Here is a 12,471-nt window from a genome sequence, read left to right as displayed (position 1 = left end):
TGGCTATTTTAAAGGTTTTACTTGCAATTTTTGTGATATGTAGTTGTTTGCACTGATTTGTAAGATTGCATGTGCATCTGCGTAATGAGATGTCAGCCTGTAGGTATTGAAATAAACCCAAAGCACTAAGGTTAGTCAGTGTCATGGCAAGGAGGAGGGAACAGGAGGGAGAGGGCAGGGTAGAGTCTGATCCTACTGTATTTAAGGAATGGGGGAGTTGATGATCGAGGTGCTTTGTTTTATGACAGACAGAAGATGAAGCGGTGTGTTGTTCTGCTCAGGTAAGTGATACACAATCCTTTCAGGGGTAGAACTCAATTCTGCAGCTGGTTTTGATAGTGCTTCTACACATGCCTCAGTCCATTTGATTTGTAATTTGCATCCAGTCAGGAAGTGAAGCCAGGGTCGTGTTCACTGGGCACCAAACTGAAGAAAACGAGTAAAATGGGAGGAATAAGAAATACTTATTTTTGTTTTCTGTTGCAGTGTTTTCCTACGGTGAGCCCTAATGAACATGACCCAGTTCAAGGTATTATGTTAATCATTAATACAAATAATCTATTCACAATGCTGACGAGGGACCCAGGACAATATTACCTCCCAAATACCCCTGATGTGAAATGTACTGTATGAGTGCTCAGTCTCCCCTGTTACCTTTGACCTCTGCAGGCTTGCCCCTATACCAGTCAGAGCTGGCGTCCATGGCAGACAAGGCTCTCGTCGTAACCATGACAAAGTCAACAATCTGTACGCTGGCCTTAGTCTATAGCGAGTCACCCATGGCTCTGTCAAAAGGGTAAGTATCTTCTCACCCCTAACCTCAGTGGAATGGCTACATTTACAGTGCTTTCAGAAAGTATTTATACCCTTCGATTTATTCCACATTTAAACGTGATAAAATCCATTTTGAATTCAAGCTGTAACAACATTTTTGTTGTGCTACAGCTTGAATTCAAAATTGATTACATATACTAATGACAAAGTGAAAACATGTTTTTAGAAATGTTTGCAAAATCATGTCTCCAATATCATTTTACAGAATTTGGCAGTACGTTCAAGAGCCTCACAACTGCGGACCACGTGTATGGCATCAAGTGGTTTGCTGATGTCAACGTTGTGATCAGAGTGCCCCATAGTGGCGGTGGGTTTATGGTGTGGGCAGGCATAAGCTACAGACAACGAACACAATTGTATTTTATCGATGGCAATTTCAATGCACATAGATATCGTGACGAGATCCTGAGGCCCATTGTCGTGCCATTCATCTGCAGCCATCACCTCATGTTTCAGCATGATAATGCATAGCCCCATGTTACAAGGATCTGTACACAATTCCTGGAAGCTGAAAATGTCCCAGTTCTTCCATGGCCTGCATACTCAAGACATGTCACCCATTGAGCATGTTTGGGATGCTCTGGATCAACGTGTCTGACAGCTTGTTCCAGTCCCCGACAATATCCAGCAACTTCGCGCAGCCATTGAAGAGGAGTGGGACAACGTTCCACAGGCCACTATCAACAGCCTGATCAACTCAATGCGGTGTCAACTCAAGGAGATGACGCGCTGCATGAGGAAAAATGTGGTCACACCACTTACTGACTGCTTTTCTGATCCACACCCCTACTTTTTTTTTAAAGGTATTTGAGATCAACAGATGCATATCTGTATTCCCAGTCATGTGAAATCCATAGTCGGGCCTTTATGAACTGTTGCTCAGTAAAATCTTTGAAAATGTTGCATTTATATCACAGGCACCATCCCACTTCTGACAACAATGTAGTAAATCAAACTTGCTAACTTCCGCTCACTTGGGGAAGATAGTAGCAAGCATACCTAGGTAGGGGTCGTTACATTTCATTTTTTTTTTTTTTTCCCCCATACACGTCATCACATGCATTAAGATCTATCTTCTCTTCCAGGTTGTTACTTTGGGATAAAGGAGACAGACTGTCTGAAGAGCTCTGGAGAAGACCCACAGAGATGTGCTTTCAGAGTGGGCTTCTTTGTGGTGAGACCCGATCCTCGATTATTGGCCAAAAAAAAGATCTGATTTGTCAGGACCAATTAGAGAAAAAAAAATATCAGAATTGGGCTACCTGTGTGATCGCAGCCTATGAACTCAGTACAAGAAATGGATCCGGGGCCGAATCAATCATCTCAGAATAAGGGTGATGATCTAGGATCGGTTTTCCCTTTCAGATCATAATTAATAAAAATACACTATGGACAGGGAGGACCTGATCCTAGATCAGCACTCTACTCTATACACTACTTTGAGACAATGTTCGTATAAACAACCACACTCACTCAGTACAATAAACAATTCCTCCCCAATACGCAGCTGATGAAGGATTGGGACTGATAAATACATGACCACATCTCTTTAGCAAATTATTTTATTGACTCACAAAACAAATATCTTTCTAAATCTTGGACCAGATGAACAGGAAAAATAGCTACATAAACTGCATTTTACATCAATAGCGGATAACAATACGAGCAAATTATTTGTGTTTGGTCCTAGACACAGATTACTGTGGTAGTCCGCTATAGGGTTAATCTATAAACTGATGGTTTTTAGGACATTCTACTGTTGACAGACTCCACACACTGTTGATTTTGGCATGGGATGCTGTGTTTGTTTTGACAGACTGGGGAGAACAGAATGTCACCAAATTAGTTTATCTCTCTGCCTTGATCATTCCAACAGGACTGGTGCCTGTTATAAAAGCTAGATGTATAGATTTATAAAACACTAAAGATATAGATTTTTTAGATAGAGAAACATTCATACTGTACTAGCATACTGATCAAAGTGCTTTAAGGTATGCCCATTCTTTACTGCCACTTATCCTCCCCTCCCTCCCAGCCAGCCACCTCCTGCATCACACATGTGAGTGTGCGCCCCTGCAGAGCTCACTCCGGTTGTGTCCCTGAACTGTGGCCAGGACAGCTCTGAGTCCAGTGGTGAGAGAGGGGGGATGCCCAATAGATGAAGAGAATAGAAGGGTTTTTTCACATTATTCCTCTTTAAAAGAACCAATCTCAGTCCTCTTTAAAGTGAGCTCTGGGGATTTGAATGAGGACTCAGCTCCCTTGCCAGTTCACTTCAACTTTTTTGTTGTCGGAGTCCTTTTTTACATTGAAATTGCTATGCTTAGAAAAGAACCAAGATTTTTTCCCCCAACATTTACTCATACCATCAGAACCTGCATTTAGTTACAAAATAAGACATATTAATCAAAATAAAATGTACATGTAAAAATTACTGGTAAAAGGATAAACAATAACTGCAGATTAAATAATGCTTTAATTGGGCTCCCGAGTGGCACAGCCGTCTACGGCATCTCAGTGCAAGACGCGTCATTACAGTACCTGGTTCGAATCCAGGCTGTGTCCCATAGGGCGGCGCACAATTGGCCCAGCGTCATCCGGATTTGGCCGGGGGAGGCCGTCAGAATTTATTCTTAACTGACTTGCCTAGTTAAATAAAGGTTACATTTAAAAAATAAAACTGGGATAAGCAATTTCCTAAATGTGTAACTGTTGCATCTCATTACACAACACTGACCAACAAATATTCTTTACATCAACAACATAGGAATCACTACAAAACTTATTGTATGACCTCATACACTATTTTAGGCCCAGTCTTTGGAACTTTGGTTTTCCTCGATATGGCTACTATACTATGATCACTACATCCAATGGATCTGGATACTGCTTTCAAGCACATTTCTGCAGCATTAGTAAAGATGTGATCAATACATGTTGATTTCATTCCTGTGCTGTTTAACTACCCTGGTAGGTTGACTGATAACCAGGTTGCAGGCACTGGTTCCAGTTTGAAGCTTTTTCTTGAGTGGGCAGCTTGAAAAGAAATATACTTCTGTTATCACATACATTATCAAGCATTTAACACGTTATCCAGATACTGACTGTTGGCACTTGGTCTATAGCAGCTTCTCACCAGAATGGGCTTTAGGTGAGGCAGATGAACCTGTAGCCATATTACTTCAACAGTATTTAACATGAGATCTCAAATCTGTACAGGAATGTGGTTCAGAATATAAACAGCAACACCACCCCCACTGGCATTTCTGTAAATGTTATAACCTTGTATTGCTACCACTATCAAAGGTATTGTCTAAGTGAGTTTCAGAGATACTAGCAAGCTGTTAATTTCATTAACCTTGTTGCTTAAGCTACATATGTTAACGTGGGCTATTTTTAGACACATTTCTTGAAATGAGGGCAAAATCAGAATGTAGACAAGATCAGGACAAAGGATTCATGTTTACACCAGGTATAAACAGAGCTAAAGTGTCTAGCTGGGCCATAAATCCAGATTCTCTATCAACAAAACTTCACGAGTAAGAGACAGCAGTTGAACGTGTAACCATTTGGGAACAGGGTAAGCAAACCTAGCCTGTTCCCAGATCTGTTATTGCGGTCTTTTTTATCTCCTTTGGTCAGTTGACAAGATGGCACAAACAGATCTAGGGACCAGGCTAAAGAAAATCTGCTTCAATTGATACCAATGTATAGAACACTCAAAATAATCACTGTGCTAACCACAATGTATTGCTGCAGGCCCTGCCCTACCTGTGCCTGGCATCTGAGGCCCCTCCTCTCTTTCCCAGCCACTCTTTCTCCAGACAGGAAGTGGAGCCTCGGCTGATCCCAAGAGGCGACAGCATCGGCAACCACCTGGAGTGATTCGGCCCGACACACCCGGAGTATATTCAGTGATGTGAAACGTTCCGAGTGTTGCAGATAGAATACTGAATTGTCAGCTCTATACATTACAATTTTCTGACAGACAACCATGTCTGTTCTACACCATACATTTCTATAACGTGACATTCTCCTGATCAGACGACTCTGTGGTGACTCTCTCTGTACCATCAGGCCCTGACAGTACTCGTTGGAAAGAAGGGAGCTTAGGAGGTTCTGATGGAACATGAGAATTTCCAATTAAATTGATTACTCGTCTGAATGCGAGTCATTCATGTTCAGTAAATGGGACATACAAGCCTCTGGCCTTTAATAGATACAAGTGATAATTTAAGAATGACAAATGATCCACTGTCCATCGTGATTGAAAGACGCATGCAGGGTGATCCTGTATATGCAGGACATGGAGACCACAAGAGGGCACTCAAAGCTCATCAACTCAGAGCTACATTCCATCTTATCAAAGATAGTGTTTGGCTGCATTTATACAGGCAGCCCAATTATGATATTTTGCCCTATTATTGGCAATAGAGCTCATTTGACTAGTCAAAAGACCGATTAGTGGAAAATCAGAATTGGGTGGCCTGTGTATAAACAGACTGTTCTACACAGTGCACAAAACATTAGGAACACCTTTTGCCCTCAGAACAGCCTCAATTTGTCGGGGCATGGACTCTAGAAAGGTGTCGAAAGCGTTCCACAGGGATGCTGGCACATGTTGACTCCAATGCTTCCCACAGTTGTGTGAAGTTGACTGGATGTCCTTTGGGTAGTGGCCCATTCCTGATACACACAGGAAACTGTTGAGTGTGAAAAACCCAGCAGCGTTGCAGTTCTTGACACACTCAAACCGGTGTGCCTGATACCTGCTTAAAGGAACTTAAATCTTTTGCCTTGCCCAATCACCCTCTGAATGGCACACACAATCCACATCTCAATTGTCTCTAGGCTTAAAAATCCTTCTTTAACCCGTCTCCTCCCCTTTATCGACATTGATTGAAGTGGATTTAACAAGTGACATCAATAAAGGATCATAGTTTTCACCTGGTCAGTCTCACAGTGCATATCTATGCTTATCATACCAGTGACGGGTATACAAATGAGCTCTTCAAGAATACAACAGCCCACTAAGCCTAAAAAAATGGAACCTTCTTTCCTTGAAGTAACCACTGGATTGGTATAAGCAACCTTTCAATTGCATTGGTTACACTATATACAAAGTATGTAGACACCATTTCAGCCACACCTGTTGCTGACAGGTGTATAAAATCAAGCACACAGCCATTCAATATCCATAGACAAATATTGGCAGTAGAATGGCCTTATGAAGAGCTTAGTGACTTTCAACGTGGCACGGTGATAGGAGTCAACCGTTCCAACAAGTCAGTTTGTAAAATGTCTGCCCTGCTAGAGCTGCCCCGGTCAACTGTAAGTGCTGTTATTGTGAAGTGGAAACATCTAGGAGCCAAAACATCTCAGCCACGAAGTGATAGGCCACACAAGCTCTCAGAACAGGACCGCCGAGTGCTGACGCACGTAGCGTGTAAAACATAGTCTGTCCTCAGTTGCAACACTCAATACCGAGATCCAAACTGCCTTTGGAAACAATATCAGCACAAGAACTGTTCGTCGCGAGCTTTATGAAATGCATTTCCATGGCCGAGCAGCCGCACACAAGACTAAGATCACCATGCGCAATGCCAAGCGTCAGCTGGAGAGGTGTAAAGTTTTCCGCCATTGAAACATGTTCTCTGGAGTGATTAATCACACGTCACCATCTGGGTTTGGCGGATGCCAGGAGAGCGCTACCTGCCACAATACTGTGCCAACTGTAAAGTTTGGTGGAGTAATAATGATCTGGGGTGTTCTTCATGATTCGGGCTAGGCCCCTTAGTTCCATCGAAGGGAAATAACGCTACAGCATACAGTAATATTCTAGACGATTCTGTGTTTCCAACTTTGTGGCAACAGTTTGGGGAAAGCCCTTTCCTGTTCCAGCATGACAATGCGCCCTTGCACAAAGCGAGGTCCATACAGAAATGTTTTTTCAAGATCGGTGCGGAAGAACTTGACTGGCCTGCACAGAGCCCTGACCTCAACCCCATCGAATACCTTTGGGATTAATTGGAACGCTGGCTGCGAGCCACGCCTAATCACCCAGCCTCACTAATACTCGTGGCTGAATGGAAGCAAGTCCCTGCAGCAATATTCCAACTAGTGGGAAAGCCTTCCCAGAAGTGTAGACTGTTATAGCAGCAATGGGGGACCAACTCCATATCGATGCCCAGGATATTGGAATGAGATGTTTGACGAGCAGGTGTCCACATACTTTTGGTCATGTAGTGTATGTCAGATCAGTGACTACTTCAAGGAAGGAAGCATTAGATGCTCTAGCCTCAATCTTTAAGTTTCATTCTTTCACAACAGTAGACAAAGGTTAAAAGGGACAATCTGGGATTGGTACATCCAATTTGACTTTTAAATTAATGATATATAGCCATTCTTCAATAATGCCTCGTGAGCTTAATTACACTTACCACAATCAAAATCCAAAATATACGCTTGTTTAATTCCATTGCATTCACGATAAACGCTGCAGATGTCGGTTCAATTGTAAATTACCTTATTATGGTGCATCGTTGACAGGCACAAGCGGATTGAATCCCAGCCCTGGTTAATTGTTTTAGTGGTCCAGCCCCATTCCTTAGCTATTTAGCAAAAAAAAAAAGGAATGTTTGAGTCCCAGATTGCCCCTTTAAGTTAACCAATACATTAACCATAGAGTTGGTGATAAACAAGACAGTGGGACATGGTCGAGGTATGATTTGAACATTTATATTGTGATCTTCGGTTTATATGCAAGTAGAGACATTTAGTTTGCAATCTCCCCCGTTTTCTTCATTTGGCTCCCAAAATCAGATACAACACTTCAATAATTTAATGCCTACTTCAGTTTGACATACTGCAAACCAACAACCTGAAAAGGATAATATTCAATCATGAAAATGCACAGGCTCCGGGGTGAAGTTTCCCCTAGGTACAGATCTAGGATCAGCTTCCCTGCCCCCAACCATTAGCGGCAAAAATGACCCAAGATCAGCGTCTAGAGCCAACTTCACCAATACAGAGCAATGTAGATAAGCAAGATTAATATGACAGCATGTTTTGTGTCTAGTAGTGGTCCCTCAACATTCATGGTCCACTTGAGTTCAGTACGGTCATTCAGCTTTGTGGGTATCGTCGCTATACTGTACCTATTGCTAACAATGGTGGAAACCGTAGCGAATGCTTATATCAATCCAATCCAGGATGTGGAGAATTGGGACAAACCCTTCATTGAACTTCAGATGTCTGCCCATTGATATCCAGGCTTATTAGGACAATAAGCACTAGCACCCTTGAAATGAAGGCATTGCTGCGAGAACACTGCCCCCTCTCTCTGCACTGCACTTTGGCAAGAGAAGCAGGAAACTGCACCACACTGGGATGTTTAGGCCATAAAAACAGGATATAGAAAGCAACAGAGTAGAAAGCAACATTCAATTTTAATGCGAGTCAGACGGGAATTTGTGGGTTAATTTTGCCAGTCAGGTCTGGTCTAATGCTAATGACAACATAATTCAATGCTCAGTACCTTAAAGCAACAACGTGTCGCTTCAATTTTAGCCACCATGTTGAGAATAACTGAGTATATAGTAAACTGCACCTGGAGCACAGCTGTCCCCACTCTGTACATTATATTTCTATAATTTTTAGGCCATGTCATGTGACAATCTAAATGCGGCAGGGGCCAATGGGAGGGGAGCAAGGGCTGTTACTGTACAGATAAACAGAAGCAGATGTTCATTAGGCACCAAACATTTTAGAACGTGTAGCAACGAAAAGCGAAAATGTGTGTTTATTGGACAATCCAGTGAGTTCCTCCCTGTTTCACAGTCCGTTTTCTTCTGCTTGGTGCCTAATGAACATGACCCAGATGCAGGTCAGGTCAAACAAACACAGCACACTCCACAGACTCACAGGGCCCTCGAAGACATACACACGATATGCCTCGTGCCGCTTGAGTCTTTCAGTTAAGCAAAATACGCATTAAATAAAACATTTACGGAAAAAATAATTCCAAATCACAAATGTTTCCAGTTGCACAGTCGTGGCTTCGTGCCATTAGGAGGAGGGAATTTCCTTTTTTTATTTGGAGACTCTTTCGAGAGAGGGCAATCGTCTGTGAAAAAAAGGCATCCTGATTGGCGTGTCACCGAATCACAGCACAAAGAACGAGACACTTGTAAAACATTCAGGGAATGTTAGGAATTCTTAGCTCATTGATTAAAACAGCCTCTCAGCCTATACTCTAAAGTTTTTCGATCTTATCCGCATCTCATGATTTCCAAACAAATTGATTTAGCCAACCAGCTTTTAAAAACTTAACTAAAAAATAAGAAAATCCTTTCATGTATTAAATAATTTCATATAAAAACAGAGGCAAAATAACAATCCCTATTACAGAGGCCTTCCTTTATGGGCTGTCCCCCATTTCCCCTTCTATTTCTCGCTCTCTCACACACACACACACACACACACACACGGATGCATGTGAACACGCGCATGCACACATACACGGGTACGCACACAAACGGGTACACATACACACACTCAAAGAACTTCATGTTTTACAGCATGTCCATGCAGTACCAATGCAGAATGAATCCTAACGTCGTTATTATGGTTTTCTGATTACGTGGCACAAACATATGGCAAAGAAGAAGAAGTGGATACATGGTTTGGCGTTTCCTTATTTACGTGGTTAAGTATTCACCATCATAATCATGGAACACGAGGAGTTCAGTTTGTCAATGTCCACTGACGGTCCTGTGTGATAGACATGATAGATAGAAGCTCCTCTCCAAGAGAGGTAATGTAGGCATCATCCAACAGTCTCCTTTTCTACCACTCCCCTGGTCAGTGTGTCAGTTTGGTGTTGCCCCCCCTCTTGGGTGGGGCCGGCGGGGGCCCCCGCCGTAGCGTTGCATAGCCTGAGACCCCCCCCGACAGCAACTCGGGTGGCGGTGGGGGCAGCGCCAACTCCATGTCGTCCATGGTGCCCGCGGCGGGTTCCAGGTTGGAGCTGGAGAGGCGGGACGAGGAGAGCGAACCCTGCCGGCTCACCGACTTGCGCTTCAGTGTCCGGTTCAGGTCGTCCATGAAGTTGCCCGGCTGGGGAACGCCGTTGTTGCCGTTCCCCTTGGGGGGCGAGGTGGGCAGCTTGGGAGGCGGGGACAGGGCCGGGGGAGACGGCTGGTTCCGCTGCTGCGTGGGGGGAGGGGCCTTCTTCAGGGAGCCCTTGCCCCAGGAGGAGTTGATGGTGGCGGGGGGAGGGGGACCGGGAGGGGCGGGTGGTACTTTTGGCTGGGGGTTGACCACTGCCACCTTAGGTGCCCCGACGTGGCCGTCACTGGGCAGCGGAGGAGGGGGGAAGAGATCAAAAGCCGGCGGGGGAGGGGGGAAGTCAGCGGCGGACTGGCGCTGCTGGCCCACTTGACCCACTTTGGCCTGCAGGGCCAGGTTGGCCAGGTTCAGCTTGCCTGGCTTGGGGGGCGCCGCGGGGCCGGCCGGGGAGGGGTCCTTAGAGGGAAAACTACCCAAGGGTACGGCAGGGGAGGACGGGAAGGTGGAGGGGGAAGAGGACTGTGGGGCAAACTTGCTGAGAAGGTTCCTGCGGGACTCCTGGTATTCAGCCGAGGAGTTAGACTTGATGCTGGAGGCCTTCTGGGGGATGGCAGGCGGGGGCTTCCTGCCCCCCCAGACAGAGGAGCCCGAGGAGGAGGAGCCCAATGGAGATCTCTTCAGGGGCGAGCCTAGGTTGCCGGGGGGGAGAGGGGGAGGCGGAGGGGTGGGGCCAGTGATGGGAGGGGGAGGTGGAGCAGGAGGGGCAGGGCTGGTGACCGGAGCAGGTGGAGGTGGGGGAGGAGGTGGAGGAGGGGGGAAAGGCAGGCTGCTCTCAGAAGGGGGTGGAGGGAACTCAGGGGCCTGTTGCTGGGCCTGTCCACCGCCTGGCTGCCATCTTGGTTTGGCCTTCACCGCAGGAGGAGACAGGGGGGCTTTGGGGCTCTCAGTGTGATTGGTTGACAGTGTGGACCCTGGGAACTGGCCTGCCATCTGTTTGACCAGGGAGGTGGTGGTGGGCGGAGCCGTGAAGGACATGGGGGGCGGCTTGGAGAGGCTGTGCTGCTTGGGAAATATGGGAGGGGGCTGGTTGGTGGTGTGGCCTATCTGTAGGCTGTGCTGCTTCTTCATTGACACCGGCGGAGGTGGTGGTGGGGGAGGAGTTGGGGCAGCAGGTGGGGCGGGAGGGAGAGGGGAAACTGGGTAGAGAGGTTTCCGGGCACCGTGGTGGAGCAGAAAGCCTGGGGAGAAGGTTTTGGGTAGGGCAGGGGGGGAGCAGCTGCGGGCGAGTACTGCTGCTGAGGAGGTGGGGGAGGAGGTGGTGGGGGAGGAGGAGGTGGTGTCAGCACCAAGAGCTGCTGGGAAGGTGGTGGGGTAGGAGGGGGAGGTGGTGGGGGGGAGGAGGGGGTGTCGGCACCGAGAGCTGCTGGGGAGGTGGTGGGGTAGGAGGGGGAGGTGGTGGGGGAGGAGGCGGAGCCGGGGGCGACTCGACCAGTCTGGCAGCGGGGGGAGAGGGGCCCTGGGGGGGACCGCTGGGGAACTTCTGGGCCAGTGCCTGCTGGAGGGCGTTGGTGGCGTAGCGCGATGGGCACAGACCTGGCATGGGGTCTGGGTGAGGAGGAGGGGGAATGTCGTTGCTCTGCGGCGGCGGGATGAACTGGGGCACGACAGCCGGGGTGGGGGGCCCGAGCCGGAGTGCGGCCATGGCCGACCCCAGAGCAGGCAAAGATGGTGGGGGAGGGGGAGGCGGGGAGGCGGGACATTGATGTTGTTGACCAGCGGTTTGACAGCCGTCTGATGGGGAGGAGGCGGGGCTTGAGCTAGCACCCTGGCTGGGCTCTGGTGGTTGTTTTGCGCCCTGTGATTGGCGGCCAGGTGGGCGGCGTTCTGGTTCTGCAGCCGGGTGATGGTGCTGTACTTGGCGAACACGGTGGGGCCCGAGTGGTGAGGGGTGCTGCTGGCAGGCAGGGGCGGCGGGGGAGGAGGCGGCGGGGGTGGGGGCGGCGGTGGAGGGGGCACAGCTTGGTTGTAGCTGCTGCAGGGCTGTGGGGACAGCTGTTGGGGTGGTGGAGGAGAGGGTTGTTGGGGTGGTGGAGGAGAGGGTTGGGGGGTGGTGGAGGAGAGGGCTGTGGCGGCAGGGAAGGCAAGACCTGGGTGTAACTGCTGCGGATGTGGGGGGCAGCTGTTGGGCTGGTGGAGAAAGTTGGGGGGGCAGGGAGGGTGGTGTAGGAGTAGGCTGAGGGGGTGGTGTAGGGAAGGGCAGAGAGGGCAAGACCTGGGTGTAACTACTGCGGATCTGGGGGGCAGCTGTTGGGGTGGTGGAGGGAAGGGCTGGGGAGGCAGGGAAGGCAGGACCTGGGTGTAACTGCTGCGTATCTGGGGGGCAGCTGTTGGGGTGGCGGAGGGGAGGGCTGGCGGGGCAGGGAAGGCAGGACTTGGGTGTAACTGCTGCGTATCTGGGGGGGCAGCTGTTGGGGTGGCGGAGGGGAGGGCTGGGGGGGCAAGGCCTGGGTGTAACCGCTGCGGATCTGGGGGGCAGTTGCTGTTGAAGCGGGGGGGAGGTACCCTCCT

General features: G+C 48.0%; 2 pseudogenes; one reads left to right on the top strand and one right to left on the bottom strand.

The window, feature by feature from the left end:
• The first annotated feature begins 89 nt into the window (after window positions 1–89).
• LOC106574362 (secreted phosphoprotein 24-like) lies at window positions 90–5,784 on the top strand (annotated as a pseudogene).
• Window positions 5,785–7,550: 1,766 nt separating this feature from the next.
• Window positions 7,551–12,471, bottom strand: part of LOC106574363 (ras-associated and pleckstrin homology domains-containing protein 1-like) — an 83,448-nt pseudogene continuing 78,527 nt past the window's right edge.

The sequence above is a fragment of the Salmo salar genome, chromosome ssa16 (genome assembly GCF_905237065.1).
Source record: "Salmo salar chromosome ssa16, Ssal_v3.1, whole genome shotgun sequence".
Classification (NCBI taxonomy): domain Eukaryota; kingdom Metazoa; phylum Chordata; class Actinopteri; order Salmoniformes; family Salmonidae; genus Salmo; species Salmo salar.
The sequence above is the reverse complement of the archived record's forward strand: the minus strand, read 5'-3'. Positions and strand labels throughout refer to the sequence as shown.